General features: G+C 37.5%; 1 protein-coding gene across 2 annotated transcripts in view; it reads right to left on the bottom strand.

Annotated features, from left to right (window-relative positions):
• ARHGAP24 (Rho GTPase activating protein 24) overlaps positions 1 to 24,248 on the bottom strand; it is a 516,123-nt gene that overhangs the window by 165,125 nt on the left and 326,750 nt on the right. The window contains exon 1 of one of the 2 annotated variants that reach the window (XM_049632111.1): positions 7,738 to 21,871. The exons of the other annotated variant lie outside the window; for it this stretch is intronic. The gene's annotated coding sequence lies outside the window, so the exon portion shown is untranslated. Of the gene's footprint in view, positions 1 to 7,737; positions 21,872 to 24,248 lie in introns of those variants that run through there. 2 annotated transcript variants of the gene reach the window in all.

Here is a 24,248-nt window from a genome sequence, read left to right as displayed (position 1 = left end):
CTTGAATAGACTTCATCTTACGTTTTATACTCTCCATGGTTCCCATCTGGGGGTGGTAACACTACCTTGAGGGGAATTTGGAAAAGCAAGGGAGTGTCTGAGTTTTCACACTAAATGGAAGGAGTCGTTGATATTTAATGGGCAAGGCCTGGGGAAACCAAATAAAGCAAAGCAAGGAATGATAAATCTTTGTGCCTCACCAAATGCCCTTGTAAGTAGAGGTCCTCATCCCATTTTGGCATTTCTTTAAGATTAATGGCCTTTCCAGTTTGGGCTCTGGGTTCACCTTTTGACTTCTACCAGAAACCATGCTGACTTCATAGGTTTCTTTCTCTGTGATTTCACAGGTGTGTCTTTACTTTTCATGTTCAAAGAATACTAGTTTCTTACTCTTTCCACTTTACGGACTTTCCACTTTATGGACTGTGATAAAGTATATACTGTGTAACTAACATACCTCTTCTTCCTGGTTTGTTGTATCTTTATTTTTATTGGGTATTATAAATAAATCTGACAAAAACAATGTTCTTCAGATAGAACACCTTATACTCTGGTTTCTTTTTGCCTTTTACTAAAGATAGAACCCCTTAGAGGTGTTTTAAAATACCCTTTTATACAACTTTCCAGTTCCCTCCACCATTACTGTTACTGTCTCACTCTTTCCTTTATCCATTCTGTCTTCAAACATAAATAAGTGTGCACTATGAGTAATATATTGTGTTAGCCTCCATGGAAGGAGGTCACATTCAATGCTAATCAGATCTCTTTTCTGTGATAGTCAGATTTACCCTGTTTCATCTCTCATTATTTTTTTTTCCTTATTCTCTCTGGTAACTTTTCCCAACTTTATCGTTTTTTGTAACCTAGAAAACATTCACTTCTCCACAAAATCATGGCAATCCTATTTGTTAAAATATCTCCATTTACAATCTATACTGATTAGCTTTTTCATGACTTCTACTACAGACAAGCCCATATACATATTTTATCATTTTAACCTCAAAATATGTGACTTGTATTAATATTAAAGGTATAAAAACTGAGACTCTGAAAGGTTAAATAAACTTTCCCATAGTCAAATGACTCATTCATGGATTTCAAAACAGGTCTAGCTGACCCTAGTGCTTGTGTTATTAACACATATAAACCATACCTGGTAATTAAAATCACTCTCCTGTGACTGTCAGTGAACTTTTTATATGCCCTACTTTTAAATTTTAGCACAGACACATTTGACCTTCATTCTCAGAGTCTTGACTAAATTCATCACGACTGTTTTAGAAACCTTCCAAGAGTCTATTAAAAATAAACCAAAAACTACTTTAAAAATGTTCTAGATTTCTGAACTAATACATAACCACACAGCAGAAGCTCCAAATATAACTAGGTAGTCCTCTGTGATTTTTCGATGCTTGCAGGCATTTGAAGTGCTGTGGATTTGCCTTAATCTGTTGCTAGGAACACTGCACATTGCTCCGAACAACCTGCCAGTCTGAGAAACCTAGCGTGAATGACATCAGTGTTTCTTTTATTCAGGTCAGAGGATGGTGTGAGGTGGTATGAGAGGTCATGGAAAGGGAGGAATTCTAGGATAAAGAAGCTAACAAGAGGAATAGGAAGTGAAAAAGGAGAAAGAATTGACAGACCCTAAGGAAAGAGCTTTCCAGCTGAAGCCCTCCTGTTTCCCACCAAGCACACACCCCTGGAATTGGTTCAGTCTAGTCTGATAACAACTGAGAAGGGCCAGTGCACAGCGGACAGTGTCTAATTCCCTTGTCACACCAATGGAAATCATAAACCGGAAACCTGCAGATACCAGAGAGAGTGATGCCACTTTGAGGCCTCAATCAAATGTCGGATTTGAGAATCAGGAGAACTAAGAGAAAGAAATCCACCTACAATGTTTTCCTAACACGTGTCTGGCTCCAGGATAAAACACAAAGCGTCAGTTCTGGAATTTAAAAAGTAATTAGATTTATATTTATACCTTCTTTGCTTTTTTTCATCTCAGAAACTTGGGTACCTGGGTGACATAGAGGGTGGTGGGGCAGATGGCACAGAGAAAGGACCATGTTGATGCCTCCCTTCTGCTATGGTAATGGCCATGATGGCCATCAAGCCTAGGTAACTCCCAAGTGGCAGAATGCCATTTCCAACCCTGCTCACAGCTGCTTAGTGATGTGGTTGGTATGGCAACTACTCTGTGCCAGTCAGCACACCAAAGCCTTCTTTTAGCAGGCATATTGTTTCATATTTTGCATCTAAATCTTTAGCTTCTCTAGAATTTTTTTGGGGGGGTAAGGGATAAACACTTTTTTTTCCCCAAATGGCTATCTAGTTGTACCAGTATCCACTGTCAACTCACACATCCTTCCCCAGTGTTTTGAAGTTCCATATCTATTACACACTAAACTCCTGTCAGAAATTCCAATAACTGGAATGGAGAAATTAAATCGGGAAGGTAAAAAAAAAAAAAAAATCCATTCCCACTGAAACACCATATACATGCTTTCTTCTTTCCTAAATGTTTAAAAATGGAGAGAAGAAATGGTGCAAGGGGAAATGCCATATTTCTAGGGTTTCTCCTTCCTCGATTTTGAACTATTTTTAGCACATGTTTATTCTAATCTGATAAATCAATGATCCTATTCAACTATTAAAAGTTATTTGATCCCTCTGTACACTGCTGATGACTTGAGGAATAAGGACAGTATGAATTACATTTGACAGTTCCGTTGAAACTGAACTGCTACTCAATTTATGCATTTATTACCAGAATCCTAATATGGAAGTATTAATTGTTAGTCCCTATATTATTTAATATATCGCTGTGTGGGACAAGTAAAATATACCTAATTATTCAGTAAAGAGGATTTAGTTATTTTTAGCCTTTTTGTTGATTTTTTTTTTTTTTTTTGAGATAGAAAGATAGACAGAACACAAGTGGGGCAGGGGCAGAGAGAGAGGGAGACACAGAATCTGAAGTAGGCTCCAGGCTCTGAGCTGTCAGCACAGAGCCTGACGTGGGGCTCAAACCAATGTACCACAAGATCATGACCTCAGCCAAAGTTGGATGCTTAACTGACTGAGCCATCCAGGCACCTCTATCTTTTTGTTGTTTTAGAAAGCATTGAATTTAAAACACAAAAACAATGAAATGAAAACCTCTTTGGAGTTCACTAGGAGGGTTGCCTGGATTGATAGGGAGCATTTGGTGTCAAAGAGATTGTTGTCCATAGTGGACTAACCAGGTGAACACCACAACTGGCAAAATGATACTAAGTAATCTATTACTGTGTGGGAGTGTTAACTTGTATTAGTCATGAGTTTTTATTTTCTGTATTTCTTATGATTTGACATCTGGGGTCCTGCTGACCCTGGAGAGACTGCCCCTCCCAGGGTTAGCTAATTTCTAAATATAGCAAATAAACCATATGCAAATAAACCAACCCAGAGCTGATATCCCACTTTATAGGCTCTCACAAGGCTCTCCTTCTGGGACGCTATCCATCTGCCCTAACCACCTCAGGGCCAGGTACCCAGACAACTAGAGACAGCCCCTAATACCCTAGAGCCTGCTGACATTATTCAAAGCCAGTACTAAACCTTCCTACCTTGACTTGCCTGTTCCTTTCCAAGGAAAACACAATAAAGACTCATCCATGGTTTCCCGTCTCTCCCTCTGTCTCCTGACCAACCCTGGTGTTTCCTCAAGTGCCCCCCACCTCCACCCCATGGCATACTGCACCTTCTCCTCTTGGTAACTATGAGTCACAAACTATCTCTCTTTTCAATGGCAATCATCTCCTGATCTATTGGTCTCACTATCCATAAATAATAATAACATCTGCATTTAAAAACATAGTTCTCATATAAACTTATAAAGAAAAGGAGATAGTTCTTATAGATACAAAATAATCCCTCTTAACAAATTGATGTGCTCGTATAAGAGTTATCAATCCAGTGAAGCCCTATTCTACAAGAGAATAGGGAAGGGACAACCTCCAGTATTTTATACCTTATCATCAAAATATTCAAAGAATGCTGACCTTTAAAATATCCTATCAGAAGAGAGCATATAAAAGTCTCTTTATATTGATTTTGTTATGTTGGAGTAGAATTCTTGAACATTCTCTTAAGATCCAATATGCTTGTAATAGGAAACTTTGCAATGATTTCCTGTTGATGGTTTCTTAGCCATTAGAAATACTGGAAGTTGTTAAATACATTGTCTCAAAGTGATTATCTGTATTACATATTGAAGAGAATCATTTGACTATCAGAATGTAAAGAATTTAACTTGCTATTAGCATTAAAAAATAAAGGTTTTAAAAAACGGGAATTGTATTGGTTGTAACATATACATTTGAGATAAGTTACTTTGGTGAGTATCTCCTACAGTGGCCAAGGAGACAGGCAGGCACAATTTGAATCCATCTTGTAACAACCACACTCTATGCATTCCATTTCCTTTGTAGATCTTAGATTCGAGACAAATAATGAGACCTCTTGAACAGAGTTGTGGACAATGTTTTTATCTCTGTTTCCAATGGAGAATCTCCTGCTGCCATATGCTCTTACTCAAAGTTCTCAAAGTTCTCACTGAGGAGCCCAGTGACTGTCAGGACATTCCTCCACCAGAGGAATAATCTTATCATACACCCCGTTTTCCATGTTTCTTGTTTCCAAATAACCTAGGCTTCCACTAAGGAATCTGGAAGTAATAGTTAAAAGTTGTGTGAGTGCCCATTACTTCATCTGAATCTAAACCACTTGGGGAGGAGTTAGTAGGCAGAACCGAACTTAATTACCTTAATGTTAAGGTAAAGAGACATAAAAACTACTGATACCACTTTAAGTAAACCCCATATACCACAGATCGCATTTAATCTCAATTTACCAAAGCTCTTTGTAAAAGTCTGTGTTGGTATGTGTAAACAATTGTTGATAAAGGTTTCCAAGCTAACTAGTTATAGACTAGAAGGAAAGAGCAACATGAATTGCCAAATTGTAAGCATAATAGATAATGGCCATTCCCTGCCTGGTAGACATTCTTTCCCAACAACCACCCCATTTTCCTGCTCAGAGGGGGCAGTAACCTCTTGATCTCAGGGGAGATGGGTCTTTCCCCAGTTCCAGGAGATAAATCACAGCTGCTTTCTTGCCCAGGGTAAAGAGATTAAGTATAGGTCTAAAGAAAAAAAGGTTTAGTAAATTAAAACCTTTATAATTTTAAAGTGTAGAATAAAGGAGAAAGCCGAAAGAAGGAAGAGAAAAACCAAGAACATAATGTTAAATTTAGGCTTTTTAAAAAATTAGAGATGCTTATCAAATATATAAATAAAGGCTAATCTTTTTCTTTAACTGAGAGAGCTTAATTGCACAGAAGTAAATGTGTTTGAACAGACTGGCATGTGCTTTGAGGTCAGTACCTATAATCTCTAAACCTTTTTAAACCTCTTTGCATATCGCAGTAAGCTAGTTATCCAAAGAATAAACACAGACACTATTCTAGGCTTTTTTTTTTTTTTTTGTGGCTGTTTACATTGATTATGGTTCAAAAAATAGATGACTAAGTTTCTAGTCTTTTTGCATGGAAGGTGATCATGTGTACAGATGGACACCACTTTTGAACGTATTGGACTGTAAGTGGCACAGAGATGTGGATACTGTCATATTGATAGAGCAATCGTAAGAAGCCCTCCATCAGATCTTTTCAGTCATAGAGAGAAAGTCATATTAAACTCTTTTATTTATTTTTTATTTTTTAATAACATTTTTAAGTGTTATTTATTTTTGAGAGAGAGAGAGAAAGAGAGACAGAGTGTTGAGTGGGGCAGGGGCAGAGAGAGAGGGAGACAGAATCCAAAGCAGGCTCCAAGCTCTGAGCTCTCAGCACAGAGCCCGACATGGGGCTTGAACCCATGAATCTGAGCCAAAGTTGGATGCTCAACCAGCTGAGCCACCCAGGCACCCCCATGTTAAACTCTTTTAAGGAAGTTGCCGAATTTTAGATTGTGGCTGCAGAAAGCCAAGGTAGGGGAGGTTCCTATAAGGAAAGGCCAGTCACCAATTCTTTGTACACTGCAAGTTCCATATCTGTCAAATGAAACTGTTGCTGCTCTTAATTGGCACAGAAAGCATGACAACGGTAAAGTCGGATGTTTTCTGTTCACCATTCCACGGTGTCCTAACAGTCTGAAAGCAAGAAACCATGACGAGAGTGTCCAAAGAACTCAGCAGTCCATGTGTATGTAACAACAGGTGACATTCTAGCTTAGAATATTAGACTCTTCTTCCTAACTGACATAACACAAAAGTGGGACAAATGATTTTGATATTGTATGTTAGCTACACAGTGTTTTGAACAATTTTAAAGTTCAGTGCATTTTAATATAACTTATTATACTTTATTAGTTTAAAGAAATCAACCTAAAATAAAGTTTTATTTTTTTATTCTAACTTTATCAATCTTGGCAACAGAATTCAAGTTAATTAAGACAGATGAGTACATTCAGAGACAGGTTGACAACATGTTTTATTACGAACTTTTGCTCTTGGCTTCATTTCTGCTGACTATGAATTCCCTTAAATGTACTATTGTTCTTTCACTAGACATAAAAATTTGAGCAGTTGATGCACTTTTCAGTAGCCCATCCTAATGATTCCTCGTCTTAACGTATACTATCTTTTCCTTTATTGTAAACTTCGATAGCTTTTTGAATTTTTATTCTTATTCTATTCATATAATACCAAATTCCCATGTTTCCCTTTTCTAGAACATGTATTTCACAAATACAAATCTCCTGTATATTTATTTAGATACAATAATACAGTGTCTCCTTTATATTTTGTATAGGTTCAGTTAATTAGTTAACACACAAAACCAGTGAAAGATTAAGGCCTGTCAGCTTACCCAGACCACATTTTGGATTCCTTTGTACTCCTAGTGAGTACACACTCCACACCCCCGCAAGACAGTTGTATTGTCCTTGTGTGTTCAAAACGTGAAGTTCCAAAATTCAAATATGCTGATAGTGAAAGACTTATAAGCTGATTTGGTTAATTGTAAATGCATTAAAATATAGCTGAAGATTATTTGGGTTTCTTTTGGTTCTCAAGCAGTTTTTTTTTTCGCACATGTGTGCGTAAGCACTTGTGTGCGCACGCGTGTCCACACCCACACACCCACACACACACACACACACACACACACACTAATAGCCAAGCAGTTTTCATTTTGACAAGCAAAAACACAGAAACTCCCATGTTACTTCTATCACCCGATCAGAGCCCAAGGCACTCTGCTCTCCGCAAAGTTTCAACCACTAAAATGTGGGGGAAGCAAAGAAAACACCACAGCAAGAACTCCAACAACTAGCAATTCCGATTTATGTCCGAAGCAGTTTTCATGTGCTTTCAGATCAGCATGGGAATTCTGTATATGAACAGCTAAGGTAATTTGGCAGCAGCAATTAATGAAAAAAAATTCCAAGAAAACAGCACTAAACTGATCACATTTCAGTGTAAGAACAGCACTGTGTCCAATCCATTGCCACAATTTGACACTGTGGAGAGCTGAATGGATCGTGACAGAAAACAAGGGTATAAATAAAACCACACGCAGTCTAGGTCCTGGCTTTGTGGTGATCTAAATATCCCCAAATTATCAAACACAATAAACAGCAATACCTGGCAATTTGTCTCCAAATTAATGAGAAAGCACCCAGCTCTCACCTTGCACAAACACACACTTCAGTGGTCAGTGACAAATGCAGGCAGCACTTGCAGGCTGGGAGACCAGAACAGCTGCTCTGTCCTGAGCCGCTTAAAACACATTGGAGCCCGGCTCCGGTCCTACTCTCCGTTGGTTCGCTGCAGTTTCTCCCATGACTCCATCACCCAGGAATGGAAACCACTGCCCTCTCCCCAGCACTAGTGGGCTCCCCAGCTACTGAGCTCAGGTAAAAACGCTGAGTCCTGCAAGGTCGCCACAAGGTGAACATGGGCAAAAACAGTATAGGGGAAATGGAGGGACTGGCAAGGAAAGACCCTAACCTCCAGACGCTTTGCCTTTCAAGAGATTCCAAAGTCCATAAATCAGAGCTGCAACAATAGGCAGAGAATTGGTAAATCTGAAAATCCCCCAGTGGCACTGAGCCAATTTGCTAACCCAGCGGTACTCTTTAAGCCATAATCTCTCTCACTCCCTCAATCTCTGTCTCTGTCTCTGTCTCTGTCTCTGTCTCTCCACACACACACACACACACACACACACACACACACACACAGATTTTAGTGTAGCTATTCTAAATTATCCAGACGTACTTCTCAAGACAAAAAGTTTTTGTATACCCTTTCCAGGTAACAAAGCTTAAAAATTATTTGCTAAAATCAAAATAAAATAACTGTATAGAGCAAACTCATTTCTGGTCCATAAACTAATTAATATTAGTGAAGTCTTGCTTTTTATGCACATACTGGACTTATGCAAACACCCTCCCACACTAAAAAGATGGTAAAGATGTGTATATTCAGAGCTGATTGGCAGAATCAATGAAAATTTCTCGTAAAAATTCCTATCATCTTTTTCAAGATTAGTCTTGACATAGGCACATTTTAATCTGGAGAGGTTTCAAGAAGGAATTTCTTCCTAAAATACAGGTATGTATTTTATGTATGTATGTTCTGTATGTATATGTTATAGACAGATACAAACATGTTTATAAATGTTTCCCTGGAGAATCTCCCTGAGTGTTTATTTCTCATATTTTGGTTTTCCTATTAGAAGTGGAGAAGGAACAATTTTTTAAGCTTGCAGGTACATTTTGAAACAATTATCTTGCCTGTGTATTTTTTCTTATTGGTAAATAATTACTTACTGAAGTTTAGGTTGATTGCGTGAACAGAAAACAGTTCTCCCTTTACCACTTTCCTCTCCCCTCTTTCTCTAACCACCACCATTCACCAGCCATATGAATGTAAGCAACTCCCTGAACCTCCCAGGCATCAGTTTTGTAATCTATAAAATGGGTTTTGTTTTTTTTTACTAGTGTCTGCTTTGTCTGCCTCCTGGGATGGTGTCAGGGTGAAATGGGAGAACAAGCAAAAGCAAATGCTTTGTAAATTGTAGAACACTGGAAAAGCACAGACTTGCTGCATTTTCCTCCCTTCAGTTGCCTGTTAGTACTGGGACGAGTGAATTACTTTCCTGTTCTCAAGAAGGATTCCTTAGGCTTCACAGGAAAGTGTTTGTTTCAAGTGGTCTATAAATAGAGTTTAAGATTTCATTGAACTGCTGTTCTCCTTGGGGCGGGTCTTGATGGCAGTGACCACATGTCCAGAGTCAGTTAATTGTGAGCAACATGAGCACATGAGCTCCTCTGGTCTTTGAGGCAGAACCAGACCAGCTTGAAACCCTGAGAGAAAATGCTCATGTGATAGCCAGTTTCACAGTTCACCTGGGGTCAGGGTGTAGCTCAGGTATTTGAGGGAGGGGTTGCCCAAAGGGATTGAGGAAGGGGAAAGGTTGGGGTGCAATGCCAGATTCACTGCTGAGTTAATTCAGTAACAAACACTTCTGGGCATTCGTGCTGGTGTTCTAACAATTACATATGCATTATTTAGAGACTAGCTGGTTGTAGGGAGGGGAGAACCAAGAAGGGAGACTAGGGGCGCCTAGGTGGCTAGGTTGTTAAGTGTCAGACTTTGACTCTGGTCTTGATCTCGCGGTGCTGGGAGCCCCCAGTCAGGGTCCATGCTGACAGCTTAGAGCCTGGAACCTGCTTCAGATTCTGTGTCTCCCTCTCTCTCTCTGCCCCTCCCCCGCTCACACTCTGTCTCTCTCTCTCTCTCTCTCTCTCTCTCTCTCTCTCTTTCAAAAATAAATAAACATTTAAAAAAAAAAAAAAGAAGAAGGGAGACTAATGGGGAACCAGAAAGGAACTAACAATGTGAGCGCCTGTCTCACGAGACACACAGGGCTGGGAGCTTCACAGATATTCTCTGAGTTAATGCTCACAGTAGTCCTACATGGTAGTCATTATTATCCCCATTTCACAGATGAAATGAAACAGCCTGCACATTGTTACTGGTGAGTGGTGGAGCTCAAATTACTGTGGAGGTCAGCATGGCCTAGAGTCCCATATTCGGAGAAAATTGGTTTATTTATAACTTTCTTGGAAATAGAAAGGAAATAAAATTTGGTTTTCAAATAGTGGGGGTAGGGAAGGCAAGAAGGCAAATTTTCAAGGAAACTTCTTGAGGTTATTTATTGGGCAAGTTAACTTTTATAAGGAGTGCAGACATTTTTTAGGAAAACGCATTTTGATTTTTTAAATAATACAGTTGTTGTAGGATACAGGGAAAACATTTTAATATATGCAAACAATTCTTTTTTTAAAATAATTTGATCCTGCCTGTCTTCAAATTGATTCTGAGGTCTTCAAGCAGATTCTGAGGTCTTTCTCTAGAGCAGAATAGCTTTCTGTTTTTCAACATCCACTAAACGCATTATTGTATTTTATTTTGTTTAAATTACTGATCCTTAGGAATGCCCACAAGAAAGCAAGGTAATGTCTTACCATTAAATGTAGCAGGAAAGTCATGTTTTCAACTGTAGTTTGGAGTATAGTAGAAGAGTCATAATTTTCAGTCCCCTGGATCTGAGGATATTCATAAAATGTCAGATTCGTTCTACCTATTTTATTTGAAAGCAGAGGCAGGGACCAAACTGCAGCCCTACATGGTATCTGTTTTGGCTGCCCCCCACTGTTTTAAGATTTTTTAAATGTTTATTTATTTTTTGAGGGAGAGAGAGAGAGAAATAGTGTGCAGGTGGGGGAGGGATAGAGAGAGAGAGGGAGACACAGAATCCGAACCAGGCTCCAGGCTCTGAGCTGTCAGCACAGAGCCTGAAGCGGGGATCGAATCCACGAACCGTGAGATCATGATCTGAGCCCAAGTTGGACGCTTAACCACTGAGCCACCCAGGGGCCCCTGGCTGTCCCCTTTTTAAGTGGCATTCCCAGCTGAAGTTGTATATGCAAGCCAATTCATATCATATCCTATATTCCTGCCTTTGATCTCTCCCTTTTCTAGATTTTCGAAATCTTTTCTGAGAATGCCAGTGTCTAATTATACCTCTGCTTTTAACATTGCCATCTGCAAAGTGCACCCATCCAAAATGCCTTCATAAAACTAGCCTTCTCCTTCTTCCTAAATCTAGTTTTAGAAAGAAAACGATTCGTCTGGCAGTCTTGCAGATAGAATCAGTTTGTCTCAGATATTTTTATTAAAGAGAAAAGTATAACTGGGCCACTAAGTTAGTAATAAGTCAAAATACATAGTGGAAAAAGGGAATAAATGCAGGTACTTTAATATCAATTTTTCAAGTTAAATTCTGAATGGAAAAAACAAAACCACAGCATCCTACACAACCGATCAACCCACGTAAAAGTAGACCAGGGACCTTCAGTTACTTGCTCATTTCCTTGCTACTTTTGCTTACAATATACATTTTGGCACTCACTACAACCCCCTTGTTCTCATGGAATCATATTTAACTAAAGAGGAAGTGAAATAAAGGAGTGAATCTATTGGGAAGCTGATAATGACAAATACAACATTTGGTAAAGTAAAAAGGCTGCTTTGTCTCATTCCCAAACCCATCTTATTTCTGAATGAAAAAAAGGATGAACAGCCAGTCAAAAATATTTTTTTTAAAAAGAAAGAAAAGAAACTATTGAAGCAAGCTTTCAATTATCTCTCATGTCATAAATAATACAAATGAAAACAGTTTTTGGCACTTTCTTTGAATTATAAATTTGTCGCATTAAGGTATTTTGCTTTTCAAACACCACAGGTAGTGTTTGCCTGAGTGTAATTCCACAGGAGGAAATAAAAGCACATTGCCTCCTCACTTTCTTGATCTAAGAACTTTCATTTCTTTATTTAAATTTTGAAATCCTTGTTTCAGAAGCACATCTTGAAAAGAAACTTGGTTAAAGTTCAAATGTATGAAGAAGAAGGCATTTGGAAACAGGGGTCAACATTAGTAATAGGTGAAGAAAGTAAATAAGATGTTCTGGTTTTTTGTTTGGTTCCTGTTGCCTTGCCTAATAATGACATCTCTCTGGGGTTCCTGGGTGGCTCAGTCAGTTTAGCATCTGACTCTTGATTTCAGCTCAGGTCATGATCTCGCAGTCATGAGATTGAACCCTGTGTTTTGTGTGGAGTCTGCTTAAGATTTTGTCTCCTTCTCCCTCTGCCCCTTTCCCTCCCTCTCTCTCTCTGTGTCTGTATCTCTCTCACAAAAAGAAAAGAAAAGAAAAGAAAGAAAGAAAGAAAGAAAGAAAGAAAGAAAGAAAGAAAGAAAAAGAAAATGACATCTTCCTGATGTGTCTAGTGGCAGTGTTTACCTTCATACTCAAGGAGGTCTGGCTTGAAATCCATAGAATCCCTCCTACTGGAGGGAACTGGGTTCATGGATGAGCAGGATGGAGTTGTTTCCAATTTGCAACCAAAGAGAAAAAGTATTTTTCTAACACATTTTTCCCTTTCACTCCCTTTAATTCGATTCCTTTCCTTAGGCCTTAGAAACAACCCCACATGATAATACCTATTAGCCATGGGAGTAATTACTGTTAAAACAATAAAGGTCGCTTTGGGAAAAATTTAGAGTAATCTGAAAGGTATAAGTTTTTAGCATTTCAAGCATTTTGTGTGGATGCTTAAAGATATGTATGTGAAGTCTCTTACTCCAAATATAGTTAAAATCATGAAATTGAACACTTCCTAATTTACTATATTTTTAAACATAATTTTTTTTATTGAATGGTAATTTTTCCTGGATGCAAAAAGATGTACCTATTAATGCCTTTTCTACTCTAAGATGTGATGAATCACTGCCTTGGTTTTGCTGAAAGCTTTCCTAAATACATTCAAGAAGTTTTTGAAAAAGAAATACTTACAAGAATGCATAAAGAGGGAAAAACCCTGGAAATTATCCCTTTATGAACACAGGGGAAGGAATTCCTGAGTGTTTTTAGTTGCTATCATTTGTTTAGTTATTACATCATTATTTACTACATTCCCATGCCCTGCTCTACCTCCCCATGACTTATTATATTTTATAACTGAAAGTATTTTTTTAACTCTATACATTTTTTTTAATTAAAAAAAAATATTTTTTGAGAGAGAGACAAAGTGTGAGTGGGAGAGGGGCAGAAAGAGAGGGAGACACAGAATCCAAAGCAGAATCCAAACCTGTCAGCTCAGAGCCCAATGCGGGGCTCAAACCCACAGACTACAAGATCATGACCTGAGCTGAAGTTGGACGCTTAATCTACTGAGCCACCCAGGTGCCCATACTGGAAGTCTTTTCATCCCCTTTACCTTTTTTGCTCAGTCCCCCAATTCCCTCCCCTCTGTCAATCACCAGTTTGTTTGCATTCATGAGTCTGTTTCTGCTTGTTTGTCTGTTTTTTAGATTCCACATATAAGTAGAATCACATGGTATTTGTTTTTGTCTGTCTGACTTATTTCACTTAGCATTTACACCCTCTAGATACATCCATGCTATTGCAAATGGCTACATAATATTTTTCCTGGCCATGTAATATTCTTGTGTGCGTGTACGCGTGCATGCGTGTGTGTGTGTGTATTAACATCTTCTTTATCCATTCGTTCATCTACTGGTGGACACAGGTTGCCTCCAAATCTTTGCTGTTACAAATAAAGTTGCAGTTAACATTGGAGTGCACCTGTCCTTTTGGATTAGTATTCTCATTTTCTTCAGATAAATATGCAGAAGTAAAATTGCTGGATCATATAGTAGTCCTATTTTTAATTTGGGGGGAACCTCCATATGCATTTCTGTAGTGGCTATAGTATTTTGCATTCCCACCAACAATGCACAAGGTTCCCTTTTCTTCACATCTTTGCCAACACTTGTTATTTCTTGTCTTTTTCTAGCCATTCTGACAGGTGTGAGGTGATATCTCATTATGGTTCTGATTTGTAATTCCCTCATGATTAGTGATGTTGAGCATCTTTCCATGTGTCTATTGGCCATCTGTAGGTCTTCTTTGGAAAAAAATCTCTATTCAGGTCCTCTGCCCTTTATTTAATCAGACTGTTTGGTATTTTGGTGTTGAGTTATTTAAGTTCTTTGTATATTTTGGATATTAGCCTCTTATGGATATAACATTTGTAAATATCTCTTCCTATTCAGTAGGTTGTTTTTTTTTTTCTTTTGTTGATGGTTTCCTTCACTGTGCAGAAGCTTTTTATTTTGATGTAGTCTCAATTGTTTATTTTTGCTTTTGCTTCCCTTGCCTGAGGAGACAGATCCAAAAAAATATTACTGAGACTGATGTCCAAGAGTTTACTGTCCATGTTTTCTTTCAGAAGTTTTATGGTTTTCAGTCTTATATTTAGGTCTTTAATCTTTTTTCAGTTTAATTTTGAGTATGGTGTAAGAAAGTGATCCAGTTTCATTATTTTGCATAGAGATGTCCATTTTTCCCCAATACCATTTATTGAAAAGACTATCTTTTCCCCACTGTATATTCTTATTTCCTTTGTTGTAGATTAATTGACCATATAAGCAAGGGTTTATTTCTGAACTGCCTATTTTGTTCCACTGATCTGTTTTTATTTTTGTGCCAGTACCATACTGTTTTGATTACTATAGCTTTGCAGTATATCTTGAAATCTGGAATTGTGATCCCTCCAGCTTTGTTCTTCTTTCTCAAGATATGTCATAGTAGAATAATAACTGAAACTTAGAGCACTATTTAGGAGCTTTTAAATGCTTTATGGTACATTTAATGAGTAAAGTATATTAGAAAACAGTGTATATAATGTTATCTGAATTTTATATTATATATTTAATAATACAGAAAAACCTGAAGTTTTAATCTCTAGATACTGAGATTATAGTAAGTTTATTTTCTTCCTGATCTTTTTCCATTTTATAATGTCTTACAAGGGCCATTACTACCATGTAGAAGAAGGGAAGGAAGGAAGGAAGGAAGGAAGGAAGGAAGGAAAGAAGGAAGGAAGGAAGGAAGAAAAGACAAGAAAAGAAAAAATCAGCATGTTTGGGAATATTTCTTGATAAAGCAAATTCACCATGTTTACAATCTCTGTACTTGGAAAAATTCAGTCTCCAGAGCTTTTATCACCATAACTCTCACCATTTGCATTAAAAATATTCATGAGCACACATAAAAAAATTCTAGATGCTCTACTATTATAACGTATGGAAAATGTAGAATAGTCTCACTCATTTTTAAAATATTTAAAAAGGAGATAGAGGAAATGGCAGGTATGTGTATAACCTCAAATATAGAGAATGGATATGGTGCAAATATAAACAGCCTGATATACATTCATGACAATATCGTAATAATTTGGGGATAAGTGCTTATTTCAAGAAGCAGAATGGTAAGCTAAAATCTTTATGTGACCAGGAAAATCTATTGTCTTCTAAAATGTGATCTTGATTTAGCACATAATTTAGGGAGTTCTCTTCCGTAATGTCAATATAAATTCCTTTAAGGTGAGCAGGGTACCAGGGGGTGAGATTGCATTGCTGATGATAGGCCTTACTTGCACTTTTGTTTGTGTTTCATATATCTTTCTGACCTAGGAGCCAGTTGGTGGAGAACTCAGGCTTAAAGAAAATAAACAAACATCATCCTGTTCATTAAATGGCAGACTTGGGTCCTTGGTGTAGATAGAAGGCTTGACGCCTGTCAAGAATATTTGAACACAGCCTAAGATTCATTCACTTGCTACTACTTTATCTGTTTGCTTGCTAAAATAACACTTGAGCACCTGGAGAAATAGCAAGACCAAATCCACATAAATCGAGCATTTTACTTTTCAATAGTTAAGTCATAGCCATATATTTTTGGTTTTAAATTTTGGTGGTGAACTCTGCCACTTACCAACTGAGCAATCCTGGGCAAATCACTTCCCTCCCTAGGTCTCAATTTCCTTACCTGTCAAATGAGATCCCACCCAGATAGTGGATGTTGAAATGGCACGTAAACTGAGAATCTAAGGAATTGTCATTATATGTTAATCTGCTCTAAATTTTGCAACTTTGGTGTTATATTGATTATCACTGATTTTAAAATGAGCTCCGTAGCTTTTCCTGCTAGGAAGTATAAATAATAACATAATATAAAGACATATTACCATCAATTCATTCCAATATTTATTCATAAAGCACAGTATAAAGGAAGGACATCAAAAACTGAATTCATAAGCCCTCAAGACAGCCTCCTTAGCTGCACAACTTTTCAAACTGGCTCAAGAGTGGTTCTCAAAATATTTCTTCTGATAACTACTTTCTTCCACAAGTCCCATGGCATTCCCCATTAAAACAACAACAAAAAAGAATCTGTATAATGGCAAACAATCTGTTATGAAGAGGGCTATTGCAACATCTTGAGAGAGAGGGCAAGACCAGGAATGAACAAATGGGCACAGGCAATAGTGGAGGTAATAAACATCTCTACCCACAACGGGGATCAATAAATGTTGTTAACTGGCTGTAGAGAAGAAAAAACAAATGATGTCACTGAGGAGAAAGAAGAATAGGAAAGGAAGCTAAAGTGGAGGCCTATTTCTTCCTAATGAAAAGATGTACAAAACAAAGTTTATACTTCTCAAGAAAGTTTTGAATGTTATGGTTTCAATTATATTAGAAGCAAGGTGGGGTGTATTTAAAGGGATCTGTTGACATCTAATTGAGATTCTTTTGATGATAAAAACAATCACCCCCTGTTGTGATCCTGAATGTTAGAAAAATGAAATTTTAGAGTGGAACCAACTTAGAAGTGGCATGAATATAAGAGGCAGTGGAGATGGTAGATAATAGGGTGCACTCCTTGAATACCAAGTCTCTCTGGGCTGGGAAGTTCATTGCCTTTGACCAAGATTATCTCCATCTATATTCAGTAGTTGCTGAATCTCAAGTTCTGGGATAAACTCACCCCTAGGATGAGGAATAATGGGAAAACATCTGCTAACGGGAAGAAAAGCTTTAAGATTTGCATCACTTAAAGATTTTTACTAAGAATATTTTATATAATTTGCAACTCAGCATCTTGGGACAAAGCCTTTTGACCCACACTAGTTACATGTCTAGGGATCATTGCAGATGCTGCCATTTTTAATAGCCAATAAACTTCTCAAGAAAGACATAAAAATCATAGGATCTCAGCATTAGAAAAGATGCCAGTGGCCATGTAGTTCAAATCTTTATCTTATTACTAAGTTAAAGATATTCATTAAACAATATTTTTCCTGTTCACTAGAGCAGAGGGTTAATGTAGGAAGCCAAGTGTTCCAAACCTTTCATGAATATGGAAATACTGAGACAGTATTGATTAAGAGATCTTCATACTCTCTTTTCTGTGTCAATGATTTTATTAACATTTAATTTCTTGTGGCAATACCTCAAATTTCCAGTAAACATTTGCTATAATAATTCTATAGCTCTATAACTAAAAGAAAAATGACAGTCTAGAAACATTTTTTTTGTTTGATTGGGGTGAGAGAATGAAATGTTGGTGGTTAGCCAGCTTGTGGTCAAACAATTTAATACTTTTATTAGGACCATTTATAGCATTACGAAAGTAGAGCACCACTAGAATATGAGGCAACAGAAGTTTGAGGATGAAAGATGCTCTCTATAATACCATTGGAAAATTAATTTGTGCAAAGAAGTCCAGAAAAGGAAGAAACTGAGGCATAAAAGAGCAAAGTGACTTGACAGATCACTCAGCCCTGTTAAGTGGAGGAACTATAAGCAGAAATTCAGGTTACTGCCTCCAGAGTCCATGCTGCTGAGGCCTGTGCTGTGCCGCATTATGAAATATAGTGCATGTGCCTGTACCTTGCTTTAATTATGATCAAGAACAAAGTGGATAGCACCACAGTCTTACAGAGCTCCAGTGTTACCCAAGATATTATCCCTATTATTTCATCTGTGAAAAAATTGAATCAAATAAAGGGTAAGGACATTTCTCAAAGTCACAGAGCTATTTGGTGCTGAAAATTAAAGATGAAGAAGATACTGTCTAACAAAGTTGGTAATTCACTTATATCAAAAGCAAAGCTGAAATTTTTAAAAAGAAACTCTCAGTAATAATGTCTACCATTTATTAAGCATTAGTTATATTCCAAGGATTTTACATACATTTTTATTATCTTCCCAACAGCCCTGAGAGATAGATTCATTTTATCTCATTTCATAATCCTCATGTTACAGATGAGGAAAATTGAGTCTCAAAAATTTAAGTAGCTTGCCCCAAATTACATACCTAGCAGGTGATGAATCAGGATTCAACTCCAAAGACCATGTACTTTCAAAATACCTTTGGGGGACCCACGGGGATATTTCAATGCTGGGAGTTGAATACAGAGAAATGAGAGAAAGAGAAATCTCATTGCTAGACATACATGTTCCCTGCCCTTCGCAGTCTATCTTTGGCATTTCCCCTCCCCCCTACCCAGAACTAACCCACTTGTACCACTTATCACTCCTCAGGTTTGAAAAGTCCCATTCTTGCCATTCTACCAACAGCTTCCTTTATCTTCTAAGACTGCCTCTCCAGGATGTTCTGTAAGCCAGAAACTTTACACAACAATAAAGGGTGTTAGAACTGAGCACTGGAGGTCCACAGTAGATTCTGTACTTGAAAAAAGGGAAGGGGTTCTTTAGCAGAGAATGGTAAATAAACTTCTACATGTACAAATATATTCAGTTGCATTGTCACTTTTTATAAGTGACTAAGCATTAAATAAAATAAAGCATTTCTCTGTCTTACCTAAAATACTTATTTAATGAATCACACGAATAATGCATTTATTGTCTATGTAGTGAACACCCTGATATATGAATCTCAATATAACTAGCTAGATATGATTGTTTCTTTTCCTAATTTTATATAATACCTTCTTTCTCACCTTTATTCAAATGGAAGGGCTCGTTTTGTATTTGAATTTAAACTCCTTTCAATATGTAATACAGAAATCCATAAAATGTTAATAATGTTGATAATGGTGAGGAGGGAGAAAGATGATGGTGGAGTAGGAGGACCCTAGAATCACCTTGTTCCATTAATACAACTGGATAACTACCAAATCATCCTACATGCCCCAGACATCAACCTGAAGACTGGCAGAACAAACTTCACAACTTAAGGTGGAAAAGAGGTCACACTGAAGAAGGTAGGAAGTGTGGAGATAAGGCTTGAGAGAGAAATGGATCATGGCCACTGCAGTGGAGAGCGAACTTGAAAAGGGTGAGGGACACACTGGCACACAGGGGAGTGCATGGGTAAAAGGAAGCCCCACTGCAATTGACTTAGAAAGCGAGAGAACCCAAATTTCATGAGTTCTTGAATCAGCAGGGCTTAAAGCCTGGAGTTTTAAAGGGCTTGGCTGGGATAGAGTCCATAGGCATTGGGGCTGCTTTTGGTGAGAAGGCAGGGCAAACAGCATGCAGACATACAGCATGGAAACAATGATCGGAAGAGTGCCTGGGTTACACAGTGGGGAGGTTAGTTGTTCATCTTGGAATTTGTCACAGAGAGGCAGCATTCATGTAGAGACCCCTCCAGGAACAAAGGAACTGGCAGGCACCATTCACCTCCCTTGCCTCTTATCATAAACACAGAGCCATCTGCAGGAACCAGATGTTTAGGAAGCGACCTAAGTTGCTTACACAAGACCCGTCACCACACCCTGTGCTCCAGTGGAACCGCTCTTCCCAGTCAAGCTTGCCTCAGTCCCAGCATGTCGAACTCCCTCCTTCAGAAGATCAGCCCAAACCCCTGCCAGCACTGTGTCTCCTGATGAGGGTGTTTTGCAAGGCTTCATTTCTGGTGCAAGTGACAACAGGGTTCATTTCACAAGAAGACAAGAGCACACACCCAGTTAAAATGCACCACATTCAGGCCAGGGACCAAACACTGCCCGCAACAGGCAAAAAGAGCCTCTGCAAATGACTGGCCTGAAGAATGAAGCAGCCAGAACACAACACCAGAGCACACACAGCACACATTGGACACATTCCCTGAAGCACCAGGCCCTGGGGAACAGGGAACACTACACTGCAGGGCACTGTAGGACCTCTTCTTCATAAAGCCATTACCCTCAAGAACAGGAAATGTAGCTGACTTTCCTAACACAGAAAAAGAAGCAAAAAGACTTAGACAAAATGAGAACACAGAGGATTTTATCCCAAATAAAGGAAAAGGCCAAGGCCTTTTGAAACAGATATAAGTAACATGCTTGATAGAGAATTTAAAGCAGTGATCATAAGGATGCTCACTGGACTTGAGAAAAAAAATGGAGGATATCAGTAAGACCATTAACACAGAGATAAGGAATGAAAAAGCAGGATAAAGGGCTCGATAAACGAAATGAGAAACATATTTGATGGAATGAACAGCAGCCTGGAAGAAGCAGAGGAATGAATTAATGACCTAGGAGACAGAGTAATGGGAAGTAATCAAGCTGAACAAAAGAGAGAAAGAAGAACTACACAAAACAAGAATAGACTTAGGCAACTCAGGGACTCCATCAAATGTAATAACATTAGCACTATAGGAACCCCAGAAGAAGAGAGAAAGGGGGCAGAGAATTTATTTGGAGACATAACGGCTGAAAACTTCCCTAATCTGGGGGAGTAAACAGATATCCAGATCTATGAAGCCCAGAGAACCCCCAATATAATCAACAAAAACAGATCCACACCAAGACATATTGTAATTAAAATGGCAAAATACAATGGTAAATAAAAAATATTAAAAACAGCAAGACAGAAGAAGACAGTTGTATACAAAGGATACACCATAAAGCTACCAGAGGATTTTTCAGCAGAAGCTTTCTAAGCCAAAAAGGAGTGGCATGATATATTCAAAGTGACGAATGGGAAAAACCACAAAAACAACCACCAAACAAGTAACAACATGGCAATAAATTCATATCTATCAATAATTACTTTGAATGTAAATGGACTAAATGCTCCAATCAAAAAATATAGGGCAATAGAGTGAATAAGAAAACAAGACCCATCTATATGGGTCTTATATCCCTATAAGGGATCTTATATCCCTATAAGAGATCTTATATCCCTATAAGAGATTCATTTCAGACTTAAAGACATCTGAAGATTGAATGTGAAGGCATGGAGAAACATTTATCATGCACATGGATGTCATAGAAAGCCAGAGTAGCAATACTTAGATCGATCAAAATAGACTTTAAAACAAAGACTATGATAAGAGATAAAGAAGGGACACCATATAATAATAAAGGGGACAATCCAACAAGAAGATATAACAATTGTATATATTTATGCACCCAACACAGAGCACCCAAATACATAAAAAAGTTAATAACAAACAAAGTTGGGGCACATGGGTGGCTCAGTCGGTTAAGCATCGGACTCTTGATTTTGTCTCAGGTCATGATTTCAAGGTTCGTGACTCTGAGCCCTGCACTGGGCTCCATGCTGTGATTCTCTCTCTCCCTCTCTCTCTGCCCCTCCCCTGCTCATGCACACTGTCTCTCAAAATAAATAAACTTAAAAAAAATAACAAACACAAAGAAACTAATCAATAATATTACAATAATAGTAAGGGACTTTAAACACCCCATTTACATCAATTGACAGATCATCTAAACAGAAAATCAACAAGGAAACAATAGCTTTGAATGTCACACTAGATAAGATGGATTTAACAGATATATTCAGAACATTCCATCCTAAAACAGCAGAATACACATTCTTTTCAAATGCACATGCAACATTCTCCAGAAATGATCATATATTAGGTCACAAAATAAACTTCAACAAATTGAGAAAGATCAAAATCATACCATGCATTTTTTTAACCATATGCTATAAAATTAGAAGTGAGCAAGAAAAAATCTAGAAAGATCACAAATACTTGGAGGTTAAATAACATGTTACTAAACAATGAATGAGTCAACCAGGATATCAAAGAAGAAATTAAAAACTAAATAGAAACAAATGGAAATGAAAAAAAATGGTCCCAAGCCTCTAGGATACAGCAAAAGTTATTCTAAGATATGTCCTAGGAGGCAAGGGAAACAAAAGCAAAAATGAACTATTGGGATATCATCAAGATAAAAATCTCCTGCACAGCTAAGGAAACAATCAACAAAACCAAAAGGCAATCTATAGAATGGGAGAAAGTATTTGCAAATGACATATCCAATAAAGGGTTAGTATCCAAGATACATAAAGTAGTTATAAAACTCAACACCCAAAAACAAATAATCCAACTAAAAAATGGGCAGAAGAAATGAGCAGACACTTTGCCAAAGAAGACATACAAAGAGTCTGCAGACACGTAAAATGACACTCATCATCATTATCATCAGGGAAATTCAAATCAAAACTATAATGAGATATTACCTCACACCTCTCAGAATGGCTAAAATCAACAACACAAGAAACAACAAGTATTGATGAGGATGGGGAGAAAAAGGAACCTTCTTGCACCGTTGGTGGGAATGCAATCTGGTATAGCCACCATGGAAAACACTATGGAGGTTCTTCAAAAAGTTAAAAAAAGAACTGCCCTACAATCCAGCAATTGTACTGCTGAGTACTTACCCAAAGAATACCAAAACACTAATTCAAACAGATACATGCACCCCAATGTTTATAGCAGCATTATTTACAATAGCCAAGAGACAGAAACAGCCAAGTATCCATTGATTGATACATGGGTAAAGAAGATGTGATAGATGATATAGATATAGATATAGATGATATATATATAGATGATTACATATATAGATGATTACATATAGATATAAATATAGATATAGATATAGATATAGATAGATGTAGATAGATATAGATACAGATATAGATACAGATAGATATAGACACACACAATGGAATATTATTCAGCCATAAAAAGAATGAAAGCTTGCCATTTGCAATGACATGGATAAAGCTAGAGAGTATAATGCTAAGTGAAGTAAGTCAGAGAAAGACAAATATTATATGATTTCACTCATATATTGAATTTAATAAACCAAATGAACGAGCAAAGGGGCAAAAAGAGAGAAAGACAAACCAAGAAACAGACTCTTATCCATAGAGAACAAACTGATGGTTTCCAGAAGGGAGGTGCATGGGGCGATGGGTAAAATAGGGGTTGGGGATTAAGGAGTACACTTATTTTGATGAGCATTGGGTGATTAAAATAATAAAAAAAAGATGTTAACAATGGTGGCTAGATACATGTCCATAAATGTTTATAGTGATGACTGAAAAATCTGTCTTTGATCCTGTTTGTCACTATATTAATAAAATGCCCTTCTGTCCTAGACTTGTTAACCATAGGGCTGGCCTTTCCCCAAAACTTTAAGAGTGTTGTTGGTAAAGATTTTCTACCCAAGGCTTATGATAGCTACTAACCTTAAACCTGATGAAGGGTTGGAGAGATTATATGAATGATTCTACAGTGACCCTTTCCATGACTTCCAAGAAGGCATAATCTCCAGTTCCTATGTAAAAAAAGCTTGTTTTCTGTTCACAGATTAATCTTTAAAATCATCTAACTTCTCTCATCAAAGAAAGCCTTATTTATTTATTTATTTATTTATTTATTTATTTATTTTTATTTTTTATTTTTTTGCTTTACTCAATTGCTATTCCTTTCGGTCTTTTTATTTTATAATTAAAGCAGATAATTACTAACATATGGACATTTAGATTACAGAATAGGAATGAAAAGTAAAATTCAGAATCTCAAAACAAGACTAAGAAAGAGCTGCCTCACCAGGGCCAACTTTCTTTAATTCTAGATTCATAGTTCACACGGTTAGGATAATTTATCTTGATCTTCCTTCTCTCTGAAAACATTTAGGAACAAAATATTATAAATGGGCAGAGGGGAACCAGAGGGGAGGAAATACTTTAGAATATCTAGAAATGTAGCTTTCAGACTACCTCTCCCTGGGATAGACTAAGAAACGCTGGCAACTAGCAGCATAATTCCTTTTTACCTGAGCAACTGAAGAAGCATCCAAGGAAATAAGATGTCAGTGACTGAGGGATTCACACTGAACGAAGAAAGGGTAACGTGGTAGGGTGGTTGAAAGGAAGCTAACTAAGAAAACAGTGCTGATCAGAGAGGTAGTCACTGCCTGCCAGGACACCGAACTTGAATGCTAAG

Source organism: Panthera uncia, chromosome B1 (genome assembly GCF_023721935.1).
Source record: "Panthera uncia isolate 11264 chromosome B1, Puncia_PCG_1.0, whole genome shotgun sequence".
Lineage (NCBI taxonomy): Eukaryota > Metazoa > Chordata > Mammalia > Carnivora > Felidae > Panthera > Panthera uncia.
The sequence above is the reverse complement of the archived record's forward strand: the minus strand, read 5'-3'. Positions and strand labels throughout refer to the sequence as shown.